This window comes from Ipomoea nil, unplaced genomic scaffold (genome assembly GCF_001879475.1).
Source record: "Ipomoea nil cultivar Tokyo-kokei standard unplaced genomic scaffold, Asagao_1.1 scaffold1612, whole genome shotgun sequence".
Taxonomy (NCBI): domain Eukaryota; kingdom Viridiplantae; phylum Streptophyta; class Magnoliopsida; order Solanales; family Convolvulaceae; genus Ipomoea; species Ipomoea nil.
Genome location: NW_017618040.1, coordinates 493,523 through 517,987, shown reverse-complemented (window position 1 = coordinate 517,987; position 24,465 = coordinate 493,523). Strand labels below are relative to the sequence as shown.

The 24,465-nt window shown below is 36.8% G+C and overlaps 1 long non-coding RNA gene across 1 annotated transcript; it reads right to left on the bottom strand.

Moving 5' to 3' along the window:
* Positions 1-347: 347 nt before the first annotated feature.
* On the bottom strand, positions 348-21,776 carry LOC109191038. Its single transcript, XR_002055851.1, has 3 exons — positions 21,763-21,776; positions 2,602-2,608; positions 348-463 (listed from the first exon to the last, which is right to left on the bottom strand). It is a non-coding gene; the product is annotated as an uncharacterized LOC109191038 (long non-coding RNA).
* Positions 21,777-24,465: the final 2,689 nt, after the last annotated feature.

Below are 24,465 nucleotides of genomic sequence, written 5' to 3'. Positions count from 1 at the left end.
ACTTCTAGGACGTGTGGTGAGTTGTGTGTAGTTTATATTTTGTTCTGCTTGCTTGTTGTTTCTGCTTAGTTTTGTGTTCCTTTAGTTAGCGCCAAGTAAGGGTGCGATGTTGTTTGTGCCTATCGTAACCGTGTTGTTGTTGTAAAAGCTTTGCCATGGCACCACCTCGTAAACACGCTCGTACGCCGGAGACCCCAACTAACGAGCAGCTGGCACAAAACTTGAAACACCTCACGCAGACCATGCAAACCCTAAGTGAAGCTCTGCTGCACAACAATCATCCTGTTCCGCCGCCACAGCCTGCCGGGCATAGAGATGTGGGACTAAAAAAGCTGTAAAACAAGTCACTTTGGACTTAATTGAACATTTTTACAGTTTTAGGGGATCTAAATGGAGCTTTTTTTAGTTAGAGGATCTAATTGCACTATCCAGTCGACTTAGGGGGCCAATTTGACATTTTTTCCTAGATAAATTTATTGATTGTTACTTATGAGAGAAAATGTATTACTTATAACAATATTGTGATACTTTTGACGTAAAATGTCAACTGGCCCAACTAGCTGTCAACTAGCCGCCGCTGGCGCCCATTGGGCTCCCCCAGCCATGGCAAGGCCAGCAGGGGCCGAGTGCCTCCTGGTAAGTGAGGTGAAAGAGAGTACGACCCAATGTGAGCGTGCAATCACCGCCCATGGAGGGGGCGGAACCGGCCTCGGCCGACGAGGGAACTTGTCAAGTTCCCCCAACCGTGGCGTGTGCAGCTAGGTTTTAGCACCCTTCGACGGGACGATGGTGCCCCCACCAACGGGGCTGTGAATATGGCATGACATAGGGGGTGGGGGGGTAAGGGGGTGAAAATTGATGGAGAAGGGGGCGGGTGAAAAAGATGAAGGAGGATCACACATACACTTGTCAAGCATCTAGAGGTGTTTCCACACTATAAATATACATCATTGCCTTCTGTTTTGATATGATAACTTGTTTGAAAACTACACTACACCTAGTCCAATATTCCATGGTCTTTACTTCCTACAACTACAATATCACTTCTAGTCCATTTCTCAATCGTTATGCTGTGGAATCGTGTCCACTTTGTAAGGCGGACACAATTCTATGTTCATAATTACTGAACTATATGTTCATAATTATGAAGCTATATATTCATAATTATTGAACTTTATATTCACAATTACAGAACTCTATGTTCATAATTACTGAACTATATGTTCATAATTATAAAGTTATATATTCATAATTTTTGAACTTCATATTCACAATTATTGAATCTCTATATTCATAATTCCAGAACTATATGTTCATAATTATGTTTACAACTCTATGTTCATAATTATAGAACTATATGTTCATAATTTTTGAACTATATATTCATAATTATGAACAGTTTTGAAACCGTGTCCACTTTACAAGGTGGACACGATTCCACAACATAATTTGCCTCCATTTCTCGCGTTATATTTATTTATTCTTTGGGCCGTTATTTCGAGCAATAATGTACATATTCCTTTGGGCCTAGTGTTTCAAGTAATAAAATTATTATTTTCCTACCTCTCACTCTATACATCCATACCCAATTTATGGTGAATTCGGTTCTCATAAAACTATCAACATTAATTATTACGCAAATTATGCTATGAAAACGTGTTCACCATGCGCATGGTGAACACAGGGGTAGATTCATAATTTCTATAATATAGATTCTTAATTTTTTTATTTTTTTATTTTTATTTTTTGAAAACGTAGATTCATAATTTTGTTGTTCATTTATTCGTTACAGATATATTATGAATCTATAGTACAAAAATTATGAATCTACAGTTAGGGACGGAGCCAGAAAAATATTTGAGTGGGGGCGAAACTTAAATGGCGTTAGAAATATCAATTACAAAAATATCAAACAGTCATAATAATAAGATTAAAATACAAAATATATTATAAATTACAATAGTGTTATAAATATTATTATTATTATTATTATGGCCATTATCACAAGACCTTTCATTTGCCTTATATTTATTCCATTATTTATGTTGAAGGATATGAAGAGTTGTATGGATGTATATATATTCATATTGAAGGCATAATGAAGGCAGGAGCTTGTGTTCTTGAATTCTACATTCTTGTGTTATACTTTTCTCTCTACTCTTCCATTCCATTTGCAATCTTCTTCATACATACAATCGAAGCGTTACTGTATAACTATCACGTAGAAACTGAGCTAATCAAAAGGTCAAATTACAACACGTTATCAGCACGAGGGATGCGGAACAACCAGATAAAAATATCTTTGGGAAATGGCTATAGTCTGGTTGAATTAGAAATTGCCATTATTTTATATATATGGGAGAAATTTATGAAAAATGTTATAGTTTTCGACAACACAGTTGCCTTATAAATTGCTTTTAGTAAATGAGAATCTGGATCCAGAGCTAGGCACCAATAGTGCCCTGATTTTTTTTTATATAAAAGAGCAATTAAGGCATATACAACTCAACTCACTAAAACTGTATTCTCTTTATAACGTGTACACCATTTAATGTTAACCCTGAAGGTTACAAATGGGTGTTTGTACAAAAAGAGAAATACAAATAATCTGGTGGTATGATATAAAGCGAGACTGGTAGCTTAAGGGTTTACGCAGAGACCCGAAATTGATTTTGATCAAATGTTCTCTCTCATAAAAGATGACATTACGTTCCGCTAATTAACATCATTGGCAGTGAAATATGAATTTAGATATGCAGTTGATGAGTGTCATGACCGCAAACTTACTGGTCATTAGACGCTAATATTTATTTGTAAATCCCAGATGGATTCAACACTTTTGGAATGTGGAAAGTGAAAATCACAACGTGTATCATTAAATTACAAAAGTCTTTGTAAGAATTGAATATTATTGACTTAGTGTTTTTCCTCCTGAAGAAGGAATGCATATTGAATGATTGAGTTGACTGTGTATTTTTCCTCCCGAAGTAGGAATATGCAAATATGTACCATTATGTGTTCGTTAAAGAATTGCTAATGGAGTTATTTGTTTATTATCATAGTCGATATTGATGGTTTAAATATCATTGAAACACATAGAGAGCTTGGTGATATCGGCTCATGCCGAAAGACAGAGTTTTGAAATAAAAGACTTGGAAACCCAAGTATTGTCTCGACTTGAAGATCGAGCTTCTCCTTGAAGAAGTTTTATACACCAGTTAGCCTATTTGAAAAATGTCTTGAAGATGTTTTATATGGATAAGTATCATTTACTTATCACACATACGGTTGTCCAATAATCTCTTGAAGTAAATAAATGACTATTTAGACTCGAAGACGATAATGGTGATATTTTGGGACTGGAAGTCCATTACTTCATTGTTATTGGAGTACTATTATTGAACTAGAAGTTCCAAAATCGCATCAGGCCTGATATTGAATTTGCGATGAAATTGCTAGCAACATTTAGTGTTTCCCCCAACAATGAAAATTGGAATGATGTTTAACATATCCTCCGTCATTTTCGAGGTACAAAGATTTTGACGTTTATGTGAGAAACCAATATGTGGTTTTGATGGGCTACTTGGGCACTGGCTCTTTTATTTGATCCCTATAAAGCCAAGTCTCAAACTGGTTATGCTATGTTTTACCCCCAATGTCCCATATGAGGATGAATAAAGATTGTGTTGCCCGAACAAGTAATAGTTTTGTTAAGGTGAACCTTACAAAACATATTGCATGCACCTAAGTCCTTCTACACACATGAACTCCAGAAGAGTGGTAAAATTCTTGTTGAGAAAGTTTGCCCTAGTGAATAATCTTGCAGATATATATGTTCACTAAGTCTCTCCCTACATCCACTTGAGTAATATATTTATAAAATTGGGATGCGTTGGCTAAGAAGATTGTTATCTTCAGGGGGAGCGACAACCCCTAGTTGTGCTAGAATGGGCAATCTAGAGGACTTTTGAAATCCCGAAGATTATGCTACGAAAGCATATGGTTGTACTCTTTTTCCCTTAGCTAAGTTTTTCCCACATGGTTTTCTTAAGCTAAGGTTTTTAATGAGGCAACCGATGTTGGTGCACTTGAGTGGATAGTCCTGAACACTCTTGAAATCTTGAAGATTATGCCCATAAGGCTTATGGTTGTACTCTTTTCCGTGGTTAAGTTTTTTTCCACTGGGTTTTCTTAGGCTAAGGTTTTTAATGAGGCAACCGGTGCAACACATGGATCAACATACTTCGTGTACTCTTTTCCTCGTCTAGGTTTTTCCCACTGAGTTTTTCTAGCGAGGTTTTTAACGAGGCATGTGTATAGTTTGATAATGGCCAAGGGGGAGTGTTATAAATATTATTATTATTATGGCCATTATCACAAGACCTTTCATTTGCCTTATATTTATTCCATTATTTATGTTGAAGGATATGAAGAGTTGTATGGATGTATATATATTCATATTGAAGGCATAATGAAGGCAGGAGCTTGTGTTCTTGAATTCTACATTCTTGTGTTATACTTTTCTCTCTACTCTTCCATTCCATTTGCAATCTTCTTCATACATACAATCGAAGCGTTACTGTATAACTATCACGCAGAAATTGAGCTAATCAAAAGGTCAAATTACAACAAATAGAATGTTTTTGATAGATTAAACAATAATTAGAGTCAGAGCCAAAAATATATTTGAGTGGGGTGAACATGTAAAAATAGTTATGACAAAATATAATTCATAAAAGTATGCTAAAAAAATATTTATCTTGGGAATGAATGAAAGAGATAAAATAAATAAGAAAAGTGTTTATAATGAGATTTGAACCTATGGCAATACATTTTTTACTAATAACATTAAATTAGAGTTCAACCAACTAAGCTACTCTAACTAATAATAAGTATAACATAAAAATAAATTTTATATAACATTTAACGTTATATATGTCAATATATACATACATATATATAAAGGGGTGGGGTCGGGGGTGGGGAGTACCCCTAAATTGCTTCCGTCCCTGTCTACAGTATAGATATTATGAATCTACAGTATAAAAATTATGAATCTACAGTACAAAAATTATGAATCTACAGTATAGAAATTATGAATTTACAGTATAGATGTTATGAATCTACATTATAGAAATTATGAATCTACAGCTTAAAAATTATGAATTTATCTCGTTAACAACAAATGAAACACAAAATTATGAATCTTCAGTATAGAAATTATGGATTTACCCCTACATTCACTATGCGCATGGTGAACACGTTTCCACAGCATAATTATTGAATTATTTACTTAAATTAATGACTAAGATGATGATATACGGAATAATTTATGGTGGGCGGTGACATTTCTTGAACGCCACAATTATGGATTTTATGTGTTGTGTCAGTCAACATTCCCTTCACTAAAAATAAAATTTCAGTATGTAATAAAAATAAATATGTAAAAAAAAATGTATATATGAATAATCTAAAGGGATGGTCAATCCGACCCGTGGATATCCACCTGAATCCACCCCGCATGGATCGGGTTTTTTTGGGTGATGGTGGGTGGTGGGTCGGGAGTGGATCTTAAAAAAGTAAACTTGCGGTGGGTCGGGTTGGATTCGGGTTCTGTGTACAAGACCCGCCTAGAACCCCACCCGACCCACCATGTGTGTGTGTGTATATATATATATATATATATATATATATATATATATATATATATATATATATATATAATAGTAAAATAAGTACTAGTATGTAGTTATTTATAAAAGTTTATATAACTTCGTGTATCTTTTTACTATTTTTTTATATCAAAACTACTAAGTTTATTTTTAAAAATTAACAATTTAGTTATTATATTTAAATATTTCCATTATTTATGTTTTAGTATCACAAATGGATTTTATTTTTTTTATTATGTGTAAATAATTTAAATATTATTTTTTGAAAAATATAATAAAATGATAAGTGGTGAGTACCCGTAGTGGGCACCCGCACCCGGTGGGGGTGGGGGTGGGTTCTGAAAAAGTCCACCCGATGCGGGTTAGAGGTGGGACTGGGTGGAGAAAATATAAGGTGGGTCGGGTGATGAATGTAGCCCTCCCCGACCCACACTCGACCCATTGCCATCCCTAATAATCTATGTTATAATATATAACATAGTCCACAATAAATAATTGCCTTTATTCAAGCAACGTAAGCCAAGGTAATAATCCCACCAATAACCAAATAACAGCATCATTTTTTTTTTTTTTGTATTTTTGTTTTTTATTCTTATACATTTTTTTTATTAGTGGGAGATTGTTAAAAATAAAACATTGCTATCATCAATTAATTATAAATGATCTTTAATATATATTATTGTGTACATATATTTATTTTGTATTGATTATTCTTTTCCCTTTTACATTATATCTGTTAGGATTAAGCGCTTACCATTCACACCAAAAGTTATAACTAGTAACGAAAGCGCAACTTATTCCATTACTTATAGATTGTTATCACATTGTTCGAGACAGATTGTGTGTTGGATTTAGCCCTTAGAGACTTCTCCGCCCAACAATCCCGGCCATAACCACCGGTTACTAGACATGGTCCTTTTACCGGCCTTACAAACATTGTCCTTAAAAAAATTCTGTCTAATGTTTAAAAAATATGAATTCTTGCCAAGTCTTTTACACAATTTCAAAAGTAAACTGTGGTAAACAACGTAGAAAGAGTATAAAGATGGATAATTAATTACTTAATTATATAGACAAGTTGAATCGTAGCATCATGTAATACTTTTCACATTTCATTTTTCCTGAAGTTAAATTGATTTTTTTAGTCATTTATGTAAGAAATAGTAAACTAAACTAACCTCCGGCCATAGTTATTCTTCTGTAAAGCCTTGTATAGTTTGCCTTGGTGTTTCTGTAGAATGTCTCTCGCTTGCTCCCAGGTTCAATATAGATGGTGTATAGTTTATGTCAAAAGATAGTAACCTGAGCAGTGGGGGACCCTTGCTTATATAGCATGTATGCCATCAATATAGGCTTTGTAACGGTTACCATTACAACTCCTTATTATGGCACCACTTATTGACCACTAAAGGCCATAATGACTTGCACCATTAAGTTTTCCTAAATGAAAAACGTTACATTCTCCCACTTAATTGGTGCAAGTACAAACTTAAATAAACAAAAGACATGAACTATAGAGATATGTCCTCTTAATACGAGTAGTATCTACTATAATTACAATGCAACTTGTTCTCTAAGTACTTTATGTGGTGACCAAAAAATTTTATGGATAAACCTTATGTTTATTCCAGGTCCAAAAGATATATATTTTCTCAACAAAATGTGCACAATACAATAACGAGAAAATATCTGAATGCTTTAAGAATTTCATAAAATAACTGTATGTATACAAATTTTACAAAGTGGGCACAAGTCCCATGTAACACCCCGAAAATTTTAAAACTTTTTAATCTTATAATAGGAAAGTAATTCTATTAATCAATCTTAAAACAGAGCATACTAATCATAAATGTTTGGGGTGTTATGCCACATCTGAGCTAGAGAACTCAGATGCATAGGCTACACTTAACTAAATATCCTCAAAAATAGCGAGAGAGAGAGAGAGAGAGAGAGAGAGAGAGAGAGAGAGAGAGAGAGAGAGAGAGAGAGAGAGAGAGAGAGAGAGAGAGGAAAGAAGAAAAGAAGAAAAGATTTTTTGGTCTCTTTTGAGCCTTTGGGTCATCTCACAATCATGCCTAAGAGGACAAACTTGACAAGAAGAGTGGAATGGGTGGATGCCCACTATCTCGTGTTGGAAGGTAAAGCCTTTGACCTGGATTCTTTTTCAAGTTCCTTGTTAGAGATGTTGAGATATCAAGGTTTGTTGGACGGGTTTCTCGCCATTAGGGCCGAGACATACCCGAGTTTGGTGAAGGAATTCTACTGTCACATGGTCGTGACTAAAGACGGTGGAAAGTTAGAGGTGACCTCTGAGGTGAGAGGTGTGAAGGTTGTGCTAACAGAGAAGAGGCTGGCTGAGCTCTTAAGTTTGACCACTACGGGAGTCTCACAGTATAGTGGTGACTCCTAGATTGGGACGGATAGCATGGGCTATCAAGACTATTTGAGCTACTTGTTGGGACGGACTAGTGGTTTTACCCAAGCCACAAGACCGGAAAGGAAGTGGTTGACTTCCGAACAGAGAATCTTGGTTATGCTTGTATCGAACTGAATGTTGCCCAATAACAACAAGAGTCGTTTGTTGGGGAAATTAGAGTGCACTTTTGCCTTCTGTTTGAAGAACATAGTGAAGTTCAACCTGCCTGCTTTGATGTTGCGTCATATGGTCTTTTGCCGAGACCATAACCGGAAGAGTCTACCGTATGGTATGGTTTTGAGTTGGATCTTCATCAGAAAAGGAGTGAGTGTTGACGGCTGTGTATCGAAGCCAGTGGGTAAAGTGGTGTTGGATGCCTCCAACCTGCGGAGTTGCAATTTGTTTCAGTTGGATTACGGAGAGTACATCACGCTTGAAGAGGTTGCCAGGAAAACCCCCACTGAGAGGAATGTGTTGATTGCCGAGCTTGAGATTCCCGTTGGGAAGTTGAACCTCGCAATTCAGAGTTTGGGAGGTGATGCGGGGAATGATTAAGAAGGGGACCGAGAGGAAGATGTGGATGTAGGAGTAGCTGCTGAAGCCGAGGAAATCGACTCGGAGAGTGAGGAAAACTTAAGAAGAAGAGAAGCCATAACCAAGAGGGAACACGACGCTATGACACACGAGGTTCGTGTGGTCGCCCTTCTCCCAAAACAGAACAGAATGATATAAGAAGGCTTCGCCTACATGAAGACGCAGTTTGTAGCGGTCAACCGGAGGTTGGACCATCTTGAGGCCGGTTCTAGCCGAGGAGGAGCCGATGCAGACTCAGATGAAGACACCGAGGAGTCGAAGAGCGAGTCTTTCTAGTGCAGAGTTGTGGTAATCTCGTCTTCCTTCTCTCGCTTGTTGATACCTTTATGTTGTTGTTACCGCTTACTAGTTGTTTTGTTGTTTGCCTTGTGTGATATTTCTTGGTTTCTAGTTGTGTTGAGTAGTTAGTTTTGTGGGTTGTGTTACTAGGATTTAGTTGCTTAGAACCCTAGTGTGTTTAGAATGTTGGTTGTTGTGTTTGGCCTTAGTGTTTGTTATGCTCAAGGAACTCCGTTGGTTATTTCTTTCAACCTTGCAATGCCATGACTTCTTGACCATTTTGTATCTCTTGAATTCTTGAAGTTTGGGTCAAGAATATGTTCTTGATTCTCTTGTCACATTGTTGTTTCGTTTTGCCGTTTTGTCTAGATTCGTCGTACCCAAGCTTCGGGGACGAAGCTTCTTTTTAGGGGGAGAGGATGTGACACCCCATAAATCCAAATTCTATTTAAGGATTAATTTAGATAATTAATCCTAGTTTAATTGATAATTTATTCCTAAATTCCTGAAAATTTAATAGTCGGAGGACTAGAAATTGACTAGTCAATCCAAGTCAAAGGGTTGTACTCTATGCTTTTTGAATTGTTCCCTTGTCTCCTTACACTTCCCACTTTAGTAAGGGTAAAGAAGACTTTTCACCTTATGTTTGTGTTCCAAGCTAACCTAGAGTCATCCTTCATTTCATTTCCCTAACACCCTAAACACAAATGCTCCTCCTTCTCTCTAAAAAATAGTTAGCTTCTTCTTCAACCCATGTTTTGGGCAATCCAAGATTCTTCAACTTGGTCTCCAAGATTCATACTTTATTAAGTTTGAGCATAAAGGAGGGTAAGATCATTGGTCCTTTAGTGTTTTTAGTATCTTTTTAGGTGTCTTTTCTAAAGATGGAATCTTTGTTGTCTTTTGTTGTGTTTATGAAGTTAAAGTTGAAGGAGAGCCTTAATAGAAGCTTGTAAGGGTGTGATAAGTGAAGTTGTAGGCTACAAGAGGTAACCCATGCTTTACAAAATCTATTTTCTTACCTATATGATGATTTCTTGACTTCTACTTGTGATTTTTGCTATGAAAGGTGAGATTTGATGCATTGTCTTGTGAGAATGCATATCTAGAGCTTGTTATTAGGGTTCTTGTATGTCATTGCTTCGCTATTTCCTTGATTCAAGTCATATTGTTGTATTCTGTGAGATTTTGGGGGTTTTAGACTTGAATTTGGACTTGGTGTTGAAAATCCCCGAAGGGATTATTTTGGTACAGGGTTGGTACCCGCGGGCAGAACGGCGGGTAGTGCACCACCCACCGCCCCACCTGCGGGATACAGGTGAGATGTGGTCTCGTACCCGGGGCGGAACCACGGGTGGTTGTCCACCCGTGGCCCCACCCGCGGGGAACACATATTGGTGATGTTGGGGATTTGTTCCCCGTGATTCTTTTGACTCGGTAATTGATGTTTTGACTTCCCGATGTTGTTTTGTTGGACTATTTGAGTGTCTTCTTGATGTTTCGTATGTCTAGAACGGTATGATAGGAATCCATGTAGGATTTGGTGTCTTGAATAGTGCTAAGTGTTCAACCTTGTGATTCGTTGAACCATGATGAGTCTTTTATGTTCTTCGGAACTATGTTTGGTTTACCCGTTTGATAAGCATGCTAGTTTGATGTTGAAATGCTAGCGTGTGTGGTTTGTTCTTTCCTATTGTGGATGATAACTTGTGTTGATCATCGTTGGTGTCGGATTGTAATCCTTCCTTGTTGAGTATGGTTTTATATCTTTGTTGTGATCCATTGATTGATTCCTGTGATGAATGTGTGTGTATTGGCTGTACCTGGATTGCACGGTTAATGGTATGGGACATTAATCATCAAAGTACAGATGTGGTCCTCGTGGTGGCCATGAAATGATAATGGAGTTATAATCCGGGCTTCAGGCTCAGCTGGGCTTCAGGCTCATGTGTTGGTGGTTGTGTGATTGAAATGTTCGGTACCATCGTGTACTTTGAGATTGGTGGTTTTGACTTGGTGGATGTTGGAGGAGGAACGACGGTTCCTGGAGGCATAAGGTTGGACTTGGAAGTACAGGGTGGCACTAGGAGGTAAAGGTTGGAACTAGTTATAAGGTCGGGGGTAGCCATAAGGATGGAACCGGGCATAAGGATGGAACCTGGAACATGTGACATGTAGTGTCACGGTGGCATGTAGTGCCAATGTGTGATTGGCTATCCTTTTCTGATGAGCATGTCGAGTGGTATTCTACTTTGTGATCAGTAGAATACACCTCGAGTGGTACTTGTTGTTGTTGTTGTCCTTGTCTTGCTGTTTTCTACTTTGTGATCAGTAGATTACATCTTGAGCTGTGTTGAGTTGTACTGTTGTTGTTCTTGTCTTGATGTTGTGTTGGGATGTTGACTCCCTTGTCCTTTTTTAGAGTGAAATAGAGTCTTTACAGTTGACTTCTCTCTATGACTTTGAACTGATATATACTGTATCCCGTTTCGAAAATGATTTTGTATTATACTACCTATATATGCTACTTAACGCGTATTGATGGGTTACCAGCAATATTCGCTGACCGGGCGTTGTCCCCTTTCTTTATGTGCTTTACAGGTCCTGAGTAGATATGGCGAGTGTGATAGCTGTCGGTAGTATAGCTCCCTTGAACCATGTAGTTAGTGTTTTGGCCTGTGTGCCACGGTTGTTGAACAATTAGATTGATGGTTTTAGACTTGCCTGTACATTCACGTTGAGGTGAATGTGGCATAACACTCCTTGGTTTTCCCTGTTTATATATTAGACTTCTGATGTGCTTACATTTTATGATATCTGTTTGTTACTTTACCCTACGTATTTAAGTTTTAAAATGGCATGAAAATCGGGGGTGTTACATACACTGTATATTTTTATTTTGAAAAAATTCTTATTTGAAGACCGAAATGTCATTATATTTAATGGTATTTAATTTAAACATTTTTGTTGATAAAAGGCAAAAATGATCATGTCATAATAATACTATGATCAAAGGGGATCTTCTGAAAAAAAAATAATAATAAAAAAAAACCCTAAAAGTGGAATGTCACCAATAAATTTAGGACCAAAAATAGATCGAATTAACTTTTTAAACATTATTTTAATAAACTATAATGTTTTAAATTTAATAAGTATTTATTTTATATAAAGATATAAAGTTTATTTACTAACACTATTAATTAAAAAAAAATAAAATGATTCTTAAACTTAAGTCAACCATTAGGAATATACATTTAAAAAAATTTCAATACCTCTTGCAATATACTTTGTGCAAAATGGAAACATGGAGGCATTTTCGTTATATGTCATTTTTCCTCTTTTTTTTTTTTTCTTATCCCATTTTATATTACCAAAATATTCTCGCACTTTTTATCATTAGATAATTACATTGATGATAAAAACAACTGATCACGACATATTAAATAGAGTCATGTTAGCTGATGATCGATCTTGTTATTAGTGGCAGAGTGGCTCTCTCAAATGAGAGGTCTTGAGTTTGAGTTTTAGTGAAAATGATATTGACTTTTTATGCTATACTATATTGTAACAGATCAGTAGTATTAAAAAAAAAAAGAAAAAAAAAAAGTAAATACTCAAAATGATCCCTTGACTATAGCTAAATTTACGAATTGATCATCGACTTTCAATTTCAACCAATTAAGTCCTTAACTTTGCAATTTTGACATGATTTGGTCCTCCATCTATTTGACCATTTGTTGACCGTGATCTTTGAGGATATATATGTAATTTCACGTGCAAAGCTCAAGAGAACGCTCTTGGAGGTGACAGCATTGTTTCGGAGGGGGAAGTGCTTCTCCACTTGCTGCTTGGGGATCACGAGCCGGTTCAGCTTAGAGAACGCTCTTGGAGGTTATAGCGCCGTTTCGAAGGGGGAAGTGCTTCTCCGCTTGCTGCTTAGGGATCACGAGCCGGTTCAGCTTGCACTACAAGAAAAATCACGAATCGCGACGGAACGTAATCCGTTGTCGATTCGTTACGGTTTTTGCAACCGAATGTATTCCGTCGCGATTTTGCATCGGAAATGGTGACAGAATGCAATTTCGTAGCTATTTTTGGCGCAAAGTGAGAAAAAAATCTGGGAAATTTTGGCGCCCAAATTTTGGTGACGGATTTTGCGACAGAATTAAGTTCTGTCACCAGAATAGCGACGGAAAAGGCAACGGCCAATGGTTCCGTCGCGATTTTGCTATAGAATCGGCGACGAGAATAAATTCCTTTGCAATATTTGGCGCAAAATGAAAAATATTACCATGTAATCTTTGTGCCAATGGATCGACGACAAGGGCTGACGACGCAATTTGCGACGGGGATTGTTTCCATCGCGAAAATATAAAAATTTTGAACTAAAGTTCATATTTGCTACAGAATGAGACGACGGAATCAATTTCGTCGTCAATATGTTGACACGTTTGCGACAGAAAATGCGACTCCCTATATGTCTATTGCGCTATGGTGATTGAATCGACAACGAAAATTAATTTTGTTACGATATTTGGCGCAAAGAAAGATTTGACATTTGAGGTTGGCGACGAAACTTACGACGATCGTTCTTTTGTCACTAAAATATTTAATTTTTTAAGTAAAGTTTATTTTCGCTATAGAATGCGACGATAGAACCAATTCCGTCGGCGATATGTTGACACATTAGTGACAGAAAAATGTGACGACCTTTATGCCTATCACGCTATGGCGATGGAATCGACAACAAAAATTAATTATGTTGTGATATTTGGCGTAAAGATAGATTTGACGTTTGAGGTTGGTGACGAAACTTACGACGATCATTCTTTCCGTCACTTAAATATTTAATTTTTAAAGTAAATTTTATTTTCGCTACAGAATGCGACGACATAATCAATTCCGTCTCCCATATATATGTTGACACATTGGCGACAGAAAATGCGACGCCCTATAGCGATGGAATCGGCAACGAAAATTAATTCTGTTGCGATGTTTGGCGCAAAGGTAGATTTCACGATTGAGTTTGGCGACAGAACTTGCGACGATTGTTGTTTTTGTCGCTAAAATATTTAATTCTTTTAAGTAAAGTTTATTTTAGCTACAGAATGCGACGACAAAATCAATTACAACATCAAAATGTTGACGACAAAAAATGTGACACCCTAAATGTCTGTTGCGCTATGGCGAGGAATCGATAACGGAAATTAATTTTTTTTTGCGATGTTTAGCACATAGATAGATTAAATATTATTTCTTAAAATATAAATATTAAATTTATAAAAAATGGTTTACATTATTATTATTATTATTATTATTATTATTATTATTATTATTATTATTATTATTATTATTATTATTATTATTATTATTATTATTATTATTATTATTATTATTATTATCAAAAATCTAAATTTAAAAACAATACTTATAGGAGTTGTACATTGCACTATAAATTTTGTACTATCATTTTTATGTGACAAAATTATCTTACACAGTTAAACTTCCTTTATAATATGTTAAATGTTACCATAATTATATTTAATCATTTATCATATTTAAAGTATGTTAGTTGACCTTAAAAAAAAAAATTTGTTAGTTGATTAGCGAATCAGATTATTGTTCATGTGTTAGCAAGAGCCTCAAGTTCTTATGCTGCTTTGAGGAAGTGGGTCTCCATCGCTCTTAGGTGTATTTTTAATATTATTTTTAGTGTTTTTTTTGAAAGCATATTATTTTCAGTTAATAGCATTCCATCGTTCCTTTAAAAAAAAAATTTATACAATAATAATTACCTACAATAATAATATGGAGGCGTGAAGTGCTTGTAAAACCATAGAATAATTAATACATACATAATAGTAAGCACCCATGCATTTGCTTTTATTCCCTTTTGTTCAGGATAGTGATTCCATATTGAACATCAATTTGCAAAGTCCACATCAATCATCCATCTGCAAGTAGTTTAGGCTTTCTTTTCCTGTTATTCTATCTTTTTTTTTTTTTTTTTTTCCATTTCATTAGTTCTATATGTTCTTTGCTGTTTATGTTTCTTACTGGTGAGTGAAAAGTTACTTAAATTATAGGCCTCATAGAATAACTTAGCTAATAATGATGATGATTGATTGGTTTCTATGTTTAAGTGATTGCATTCCCTTGCATATATATAATGATAATGTACTAATTTATATTGTATCTATTCTTTCAACATATGCATGTCATGTAAACATAACATGCTCTACTATGAAATACAACTTCAGTGACTAATATACTTTTCTTCCAGATATTATTACTCTGCCATCTAGAAACACTTTAAAAGCATGGAACCTTCCTGATGGCCAAATGGTGTTGGAGTCATTCCTTGCTACCTCAAGTCCTTCAAGATCAATTTTATTAGTTCCAAGTTCAACATTTTAATTTCTAAAATTCCTAAGGATATTTTCATACTTTCAGTAAATTAATTTTGGGTGGTCAGAAATGCTTTCATATAATAGTTTCTACATGATTTTTCCATTAAGTGCTACCATTAACCTTTTTTGATTTTCTAAACACTTTGCAGTCAAATTTGAAAGTGTACAGGGACAATTTGAAATAGTAGTGGATATATGCATACTGTTTCAAGCACAGAAGGGGAGGTTATTTGTTATTTGCAAATGAAGGGTCTGATGACTAATATGGAGTATCAATTTGCATTTGTAGCCTCTTGCTTTGCCATTTTTTTATGAATTATTATATTGTTGTTTAGACATGAATTTGATATTATGTACAACATTATGTTTTTTTGAGCTATAACGTAGTATTACTTTTATATTACAATTAACAAATTATATTGTATTTTAGTTTTAATAGTGTTTTTCTTTATAAATATAATTGCATACTAAAATTTTAAATACTAACATTAGAATTTAAACAAAATAATAATAATTACAAAAATTTTAAAAAATAATTCTATAGTAGAATCGCGATGAAATGTGATTTTAGCGACATAATATTCATTATCATTATGGTGACAAAATTTGTGACGAGAAATTTTTGTTGGCCAAAACGCGATGGAATTTTGTAACAAAAGACCAAATTTGTATGAAAAATTTAGCGATGGAATTGCGACGACAATTATTTCCGTTATTATATTTCACGACGGAAATAGGTGACGGAATATGAGTTTCGTGACATTATATTTTCTCAAGCAATGGCGATGGAAAGAAACATTTTCGTTGCCTAAATCGCGACAGAATCACGACGGATTGATTTCCGTTGCCTACATTACGACGGAAAATTCTGTAGCTTTTTCCGTCACCACTGCTCGCGACGGATTTTTTCCGTCACGAAATGAAATACGACAAGCCTAGAGGCTACAGAATGAATTTCGTCGTGAAAATGTAAAATTCCGTCGCAAAATGCAATTCACTACGGAATTTTACATTTTCGCGACGGAAAAATTACGTAGCGAATCGTGATTTTTCTTGTAGTGTTGCCTACATCGCTTGGAGTCACGGATTTCTTGAAGAGCTGCTCCAGGGACTTCGGCAATCTATCTATCAAAAGCTATAATCTCTCTGGCATGGGGTGTAGCGCTGGCCTGATCTCGATCGATCTCGCACGTGACCTTCTGTACGTGCACCCAACTTTAATGCCCTGGTGGTTAGCACGGAGATTATTACGCACAACTATTACAAAGGATTGGAGAGAGCTATGCTTGTGACACCCCAAAAATCCACATTCCAATCCATGAATTAATTGAGTAATTAATTCTATTTCTTTTGAGGAATTGATTCCTAAAATCCTGATTTTTGATACTCAAGGACTAGTATTTGACTAGTCAATTTTTAAGTGGTGTTGTACCTTGTGCTTTAAGAAGAGTTCCCTTGTTCCTTACACTTTCCAAGAGTTAGTAAGGGTATCCTTGTCTTTTCACCAAGAGTTAGTTTTGTAACCTAAACCTAGAAGACTTCTTCATTTTCATCCCTTGCAATTCCTAGAAAATATCTCTACCTTCTCTCTAGAAAAGAAGAGTAGCTTGTTCTTCAAGCCAAGTGAGACCTTTGTCAAGATTCCAAGTTTTGCTTCCAAGATTCAATCTTTCACCTATTTGGGCATCTAGAAGGGTAAGATCTAAGCTTGTCTAGTCTTTTTGGTTCCATCTTAGTTGTCTTTTTCTTAAAGGTGGAATCTTTATGATCTTTTGGTTTGATCTTGAAGTGGGTTTGGCTAGTGAGCTTAGTGGAGAGCCTGTTGTGGTGTAAGAGAAGTCTTTTGGTCTTCAAGAGGTAACCCATGCTCTACAAAACCTATTTTGCTTACCTATATATGATTTCTTGGCTTCTATTCGTGTTTTGCTATGAAATGTGAGAGTTTATGCATTTATCTTGTGATATTGCATATCTAGAGCTTGTGTTTAGGATTCCTTTGTGCCATTGCTTGGCATTTTCCATGGTTCAAGTCATTTTGTTGTGTTTGGTGAGATTTGGCATGTTTTGGACTTGAAGTTGTGTTTGGAGAAGAAAATCCCCGAAGGGATTTGTTGTGGTACAGGGACGTACCCGCGGCCGGAACGGCGGGCGGGGCACCACCCGCCGGCCTACCCGCGGGGAACGTGTTGCCTTGTGGGTGTTGTACCCGCGGGCGGGACCACGGGTGGGGCACTACCCGTGGGTCCACCCGCGGGGAACACAGTGGTGTGGTGATGGGATTTGTTCCCCGTGTTTTGTTTGTCTCGGTATTTGATCTTTTGGCTTCCCGTTGTTCTTTTGTGGAACTATTTGAGCGTCTTCTTGATGTTTCGTAGGTCTAGAACTATATGGTAGGTATCCATGTAGGATCTTTGGTGTCTTGATTCGTGCTAAGTGTTCAACTTTGTGTTTCGTTGAACCAAGAGGTGTCTTGTGAGTTCCTCAGAACTATCTTGAGTTTCCCCGTTGTTAAGCATGCTAGTTCGTTGTCTTAATGCTAGCGTGTGTGTTGTTCGTACCTTCCGTTTGGTAGATGATAACTTGTGTTATTCATCGTTGTTGTTGTTGGGTTGTGACCCGTCTCTTGATTGAGTGTGTTTCATACCTCTCTTGCAATCCGTTGATTGATTCGTGTGAGTGGTGGTGCGTGTGTAGCTCTACCTGGATTGCACGATTAGTGGTATGTGACACTAGTCACCAAGGTATTGCAGCGGTCCTCGTGGTGGCCGTGACGTGATTATGGAGCTGTGGCTGAGTCCAAGTGATTGGGGGATAACATTGTGTTATCCGGGCATGTGTTGCCGTGATTGGTGGGTTTTCGTTGGTGGTTATAGGTGGGGGACGACGGTCCGGGTGGAATAAGGTTGGACTTGGCTGTACAGGGGATTTCTGGAGGTAATGGTTGGCTTTGAAGGTACAAGGTTGGGGGTAGCCATAAGGTTGGAACAGGGCATAAGGAAGGCATACCAACTCGTGATGGGTGATGTCGCGAGGGCTTGTAAAGCCGGTGTTGTGTGATCTTCTCTCGTGACGGGTGTAGTCATGGAGCCTTGTGGTGTTTTGGCATGTGTTGTCGTTGGGTGAGTTTTTATCCTTGTGTGTGGTTAACCTTTGTGGTTTGGGATGCGCTCCCGGTGTTATCCTTGTGAGTGGTGAGTCTTGTGTTGTCTTTTGATCTTGGCTTTTGACTTATATGTATTCCGTTTTGAAAATGGTTTTTATATCTTATATCTACCTATTTATGATACTTAACGGTATTGGTGGGTTACCAGCATTATTCGCTGACCGGGCGTCGCCCCGATGTTTATCTTTGTATCTTTCAGGTGTTGAGTAGTCGAGCGCGATGTCTAGAGCCGGTAGCTTAGCACCTGTATCTTTAGACTGTGTTTTTGTGGCCTGCGTGTCAATGGTTTTAGATTGTTGTTTTTAGAGTGATGTTTTGGGATAGTGTGTTACACTTGCAGATTGTCGCCTTAGCGTTACCTAGTGTGGTATACGTGGCATAACACCCCTGTTTTGAATTTCTTTTATCCAGTTTCCGTTTTCTTCCGCTTTGCTAGTGTTTTGTTGTTAATCAGCATGTGTTAAGATTTGTTTTTAGGTCTTGTTTTTGGAGGGTGTTACATGCTCCTCCCTAATTGCCACTTCAAAATGGGCGCCGCCGCGATTCTCGTGTCCAACAAGAAGCGCGATTCGGGTCGGGCCAAGTACCGGCTCATGCACGTGGTCCGCACGCACAAGGGTGTCGACGACAAAGCCTACCGCTGCGTTTACGAGCAGGAAGATCCGCAAGGGAAAGTCGGAATCAACCTCTTAAAAGACTGCCGGCAAAACCCTCAAATCCAACATAACCACAATCGGCTCGCTCGTTCTCCCGGTGTTGGAACAGATCATCTTCCTCTTCACCCTAATCGGCCGAAAAATCTTCAATCCCATATAGAAACTCTACATTCACGACTTCAAGCAGGCCTTCGAACACTTCTGCATCAACGCCGGCGGCCACGCCATCATCGACGATCTCCAAAAGAACCGGCAGCTCTCGTCGGAGCACGTGAAAGTCTCCAGTCGAGGGACCATTTTGAGTATTTACTCTAAAAAAAACTTTATGTTATATTATATTGTAACAGATCAGTAGTACTAAAAAAAATAGAGTCATGTTATACTAACCAATCAACAATTAGTATTAGATGACAATCACTTTACTTCTTCTTTTTAAATTTTTTTTTCTTCATTTCTTAATTTACTCTAACTTTCCCTCATTAATAAATGACGTAACAAAGAGTTTCTAGTTTTTTCAATTAAATAATTTTATTGTATCCTTTTAGGTCTTGAGTATAGACTTATTCAAACGGTTTATAACAACAAAATTTTTGTAATAATTACGGAGTAATTTATTATTATTGTTTTAGACCATATATACAAAATGCAATTGTTATACGATGGACCACGAATCATATTGCATTGTGAATTCTGATATACAAATTTTGTACCTTCCGTTAACACATTTTATACTTAGGGCATCCTCAATAGTGGAGATTTTGGTGTGATCTTTTAGGTGCCAAGTAGGATAGATGAGGAGGAAAGAGATAAAGAAAAAAAATAAAATAAAATGGAAAAAAGGTTTTTAATACAAGAAAAAAAGACAACCAATGGTTATCTTTATCTTGCATTGGGACCACAAAAATCTCATTCTTTGCAAGAGGATCTTTAGCATTCTCTCACTTGCTTCTCTTTCATCCATGGTGGCAATTTTTTATTAAAATGTGAACAATCCCTCTAATGGATCTGTTTTGTAAAATAGTTAGATTATCAGCCAATTTTGCCTTATTTTACCACTATTAATTGTTTGACTTGGTTAAAAAATTAATATAAATGTTTGGTTAATTAGTTTTTTGTAATTCCAAAATACTAAAATTTAAAAAGTTGTTCAAAGCAACTTTTTCAATTAGCTTTTTGAAAAAAGAAATTATACCAAACAGCTATTAACTAATAGTTAATTTACCAAACACATTTCTACATTCAGCTAATGTTATCAACTAGTTATGCCCTTTAATTAACCCAATCAGCTAACAACCATTTACCTGATAGGGCTGATAACTACAGGTTCAGAAACTATTAACAACAGATACAGTATGTGTCAACTATAGATACAGAATCTGACTTGATAATTATTGACACATAATATGCTACATGTACAAAAAGAGTTAATACCATCTAGGGTCCTCCGAGTATAGTGGTTTTGCCACGTTTAGTCCTAAATTTTCAAATTACCACCTATGGTCCTTCGAGTTTCAAATTGTTATCATCCGTAATCCAAGTTAACCTCCTATGATCCTTCGACTTTTAAAATTTAACCAGTCGCGGTCCTCCTAGAAGGACCATGTATGGTTAAAATTTGATAGTTGAAGGACCTTGTGTGGTTAACTTGGACCACGAATGGTAAAAATTTGAAATTCGGAGGACCATAGGTGGTAATTTGAAAGTTTAGGACTAAACGTGGCAAAACCACTATACTTGAAGGACCCTAGATGTTATTAACTCTGTACAAAAATTATCAATTGCAAGTACAAAATGTGTCAACTATAAATACAAAATCTTAATGTTATTTTTAAACTAGGATCTACAATACAAGGTAGACCCTGGTCCATAGTATAATTTGCCTACAAAATGTTTCATTCTCGACGTATCTATAAATACAACCCAACCCAAGAAAGAGATACAGCATATTGACAGTTATACAATTAAGGCAAAGCACATACGAAAATGGAGAGAGTTGCTTGTTGTTTGCTTGTGGTGGTGGTGGTGATGGCGGCCGCCGCCGCCGCACAGAGCGCCACCAACGTGAGGGCAACGTATAATATTTACAACCCTCAAAATATAAATTGAGATTATAATACGACAAATGTTTATTGCGCCACTTGGGATGCCGACAAGCCACTTAAATGGCGGCAAAAGTAGGCAATTTATATCCTACACCACGGCGCGCGTTGCACTATGCGCCCAGATGCAAAACGACGTCGTTTTAATTTTATTTTTTTTTGAAATTTCCTGCCCCAGTGAATGACAGTAGTTTTTTCTTTAAAAAAAAATTCGTTGTTCAAGAATGTACATAATGTTATACTAGAATACACATAATTGTATACATGAATGTACATAATTATATAACAAAATATACATACTCTTTTTAAAAGATAATACACATAATCTAACATAATACATAATAAACATAAACTTTTAACATAATACACATCAACTATTAACATAATACACACAAATTTTCTGATTCGGATGTACATAATTGTATAAAAAGAGTGTACATAATTGTATAAAAAATGTACATAACTGTATGAACTAATACACATAAGTGTATGAACAAATACACATAACTGTGTGAACAAATACACATAATCCCAGCAACTTCCTACCGCGCCTCCCAAAACGACCCCAAAACGACGTCGTTTTGGGAGGCGCGCAGCGCACAGTGCTATGTGCGCCGTGGTGTACGATATAACGATTGGGAAAAAGTATGGATGGACTGCCTTTTGTGGTCCTGTTGGCCCAATAGGTCAAGATTCTTGTGGTCAATGTTTGAAGGTATGTTATTTACTGACGTGTAATAACAAGTCAATAGAATTTTGGCAATACTCCGAAGACTAATACCGACGATTGTCAAATGATTGCCGGTCACTTTTGGCCAACAGAAGAATGCATCCAGTAGGTTGTATTCTTCTGCTAGAGAAGGCGATATGTTGGTCGCCATCTTCAAAGGCGACTGGTAATAGTTCGCCAGTTGTTGGTCATTGGTGTTAATTTTCGGAGTGTGAGTTGGCCGAAGTGCTATTGAAACTCTAGTGACTTGTTATTACTTATTACAAGTTTGATTTTTTTTTTTTTTGTTTGAATGTATTAAAATAACATGTTGATAGGTTTAATTTTACTTTTTTAAGTTCATGGACATAATTAATTTTTTGAATAAAGCTTAAGGGTTTATATTAACTTTTTTCATATGTTTTGTAAAGTTATACTTTATATTTTGTTATTGTTAGAGAAGATATATAAAGGAGAATATTTTTTATTTATTTATTTTTTTGAAAGGAGCCTGTACGGCATTTATTCAAAATATGCAGAAATAGATGCTGGTAGATCATAGTCCGAGTACATACTAGTTGACTGAGTAATTGCAGTAGATGCTAGAGTATGAGCTAAATAATTATCTAGTCTAGGAACATAATGAAGTAAACAATAATCACTAGTCCTGCAACTATCAATGGCATAACCCAAGTACGATCTTGACGAGTGTGTCATAGATGATAAATATTGTTGAAGCACCAAACAATCCGTGAAGAGCTCGATAGACTTTATTTCGCGACTTCTTAGCCACGACAAAACTTCCTTGCACGCAAAGGCCTCCGCCATTAGGGGCGAAAAACAGTCTATCACAGGGGCAGTCATAGCCGAAACATAATGTCCTTGCCAATTTAGAATAATGGCTCCCAACGCTGCTTTGTTTGTCTGTGGGTCGTACGCCGCATCGAAGTAACATTGATCTCTCATGTTTTGCATGGCTTGGTGTACCATGTTCGGCGTTGGCAGCTGTGGTGTAGTCGGCACAGCAATAGTATTGGTTGTTGCCGAAGGGACCGCCGTAGCAGACCGGGATGGGCTACTTTCCAAGCATTCACAGCTGATGATGCCATTGCAATTATCTTTCGAGGTCTGGGCAAGGTCGCATCCCATACAGCCTCATTCCTTGCACGCCAAATATAATATAAAAGTGCCACTGCATAAATAATTCCATCATTATCTAAAATATTCATCAAATCATTAAACCAATCACTGAAAATATTTGTGACACTATTGGGAATTGGAAGGTGGGATTGTGCCCAAATGTTTGTCGAATAATCACATGTGATCAAAGAATGCACAATATCTTCATGCCCAATCCCACACATGGCACATGTTGGATCAATATCAACTCTCTTATAAGTAGGTTCTTTGTAGTGGGCAAAATATCATTTAGAGCTCTCCACAAAAATGTTTTCCACTTTGGGGGGGCTTTAAGCTTTCATAATATTTTCCATTTATCAAAGGTCCCAACCGCTTGGGTGTAGTTACCTACTATTGTTCTATAGCCACTTTTAACCGAATATTCTCCTTTTGGGTCCCCATACCAATACCACAAATCCTCATAATCTGGTGACACAGGTATTTTTAAAATTTGCTCTACATCCTCAGGGTCAAAAATATCAGTTAGAATATCCTGATCCCAGGTTCCTGTCTGTTGATCCATCAGTCCCATCACCTTTGCCTGTGCCAATTGGGGTGGTTTTTCTGTTAATATTTTCGGCTGACTCACATCTTGCAACCATGGATGGTCCCAAATCAAAGTTGATTTGCCATCCCCAATCCTGCGCCTAACCCCTCCACAAATCAAATCTTGTGCCGCCATAATACTTCGCCAACAAAAACTTGGGTTATTTCCCAAGCATGCTTCATAGAAAGAATTAGTGGGATAGTACCTGGCTTTATAAACTCTTGAAACCAATGATTGTGGCTGTGTCAGAAAGCGCCACGCTTGCATGCCCAACATTGCAAGGTTAAAGGCTCGCAACTCTTTGAATCCCAATCCTCCATATTCTTTTGGGATACACAGTTTATCCCAAGCTTTCCAATGAATACCCTGGTCATCTCTCGATCTCCACCAGCATTGATTCATGGTTCGCTCAATGGTAGTGCACAGAGTCGTAGGGAGTAGAAAAACGCTCATCGAAAAGGTAGGCATAGACTGAGCCACACTTTTCAATAAAACTTCTTTTCCTGCCTGTGACAAAAGTTTCTTATTCCACGAGTTAATCCTCTACCTTATCTTATCCTCAATATAAGAGAACGCCACTTTTCTATTCCTTCCCACAAATGATGGAAGCCCCAAATACTTTCCAAAATTCTGAGCCTGCACAACTCCCAATATATTGGCAATCTCCTCCCTTATTTCACCTCGTGTATTTTTACTATAACAAATATTCGATTTGTGATAGTTAACTGTCTGGCCAGACAT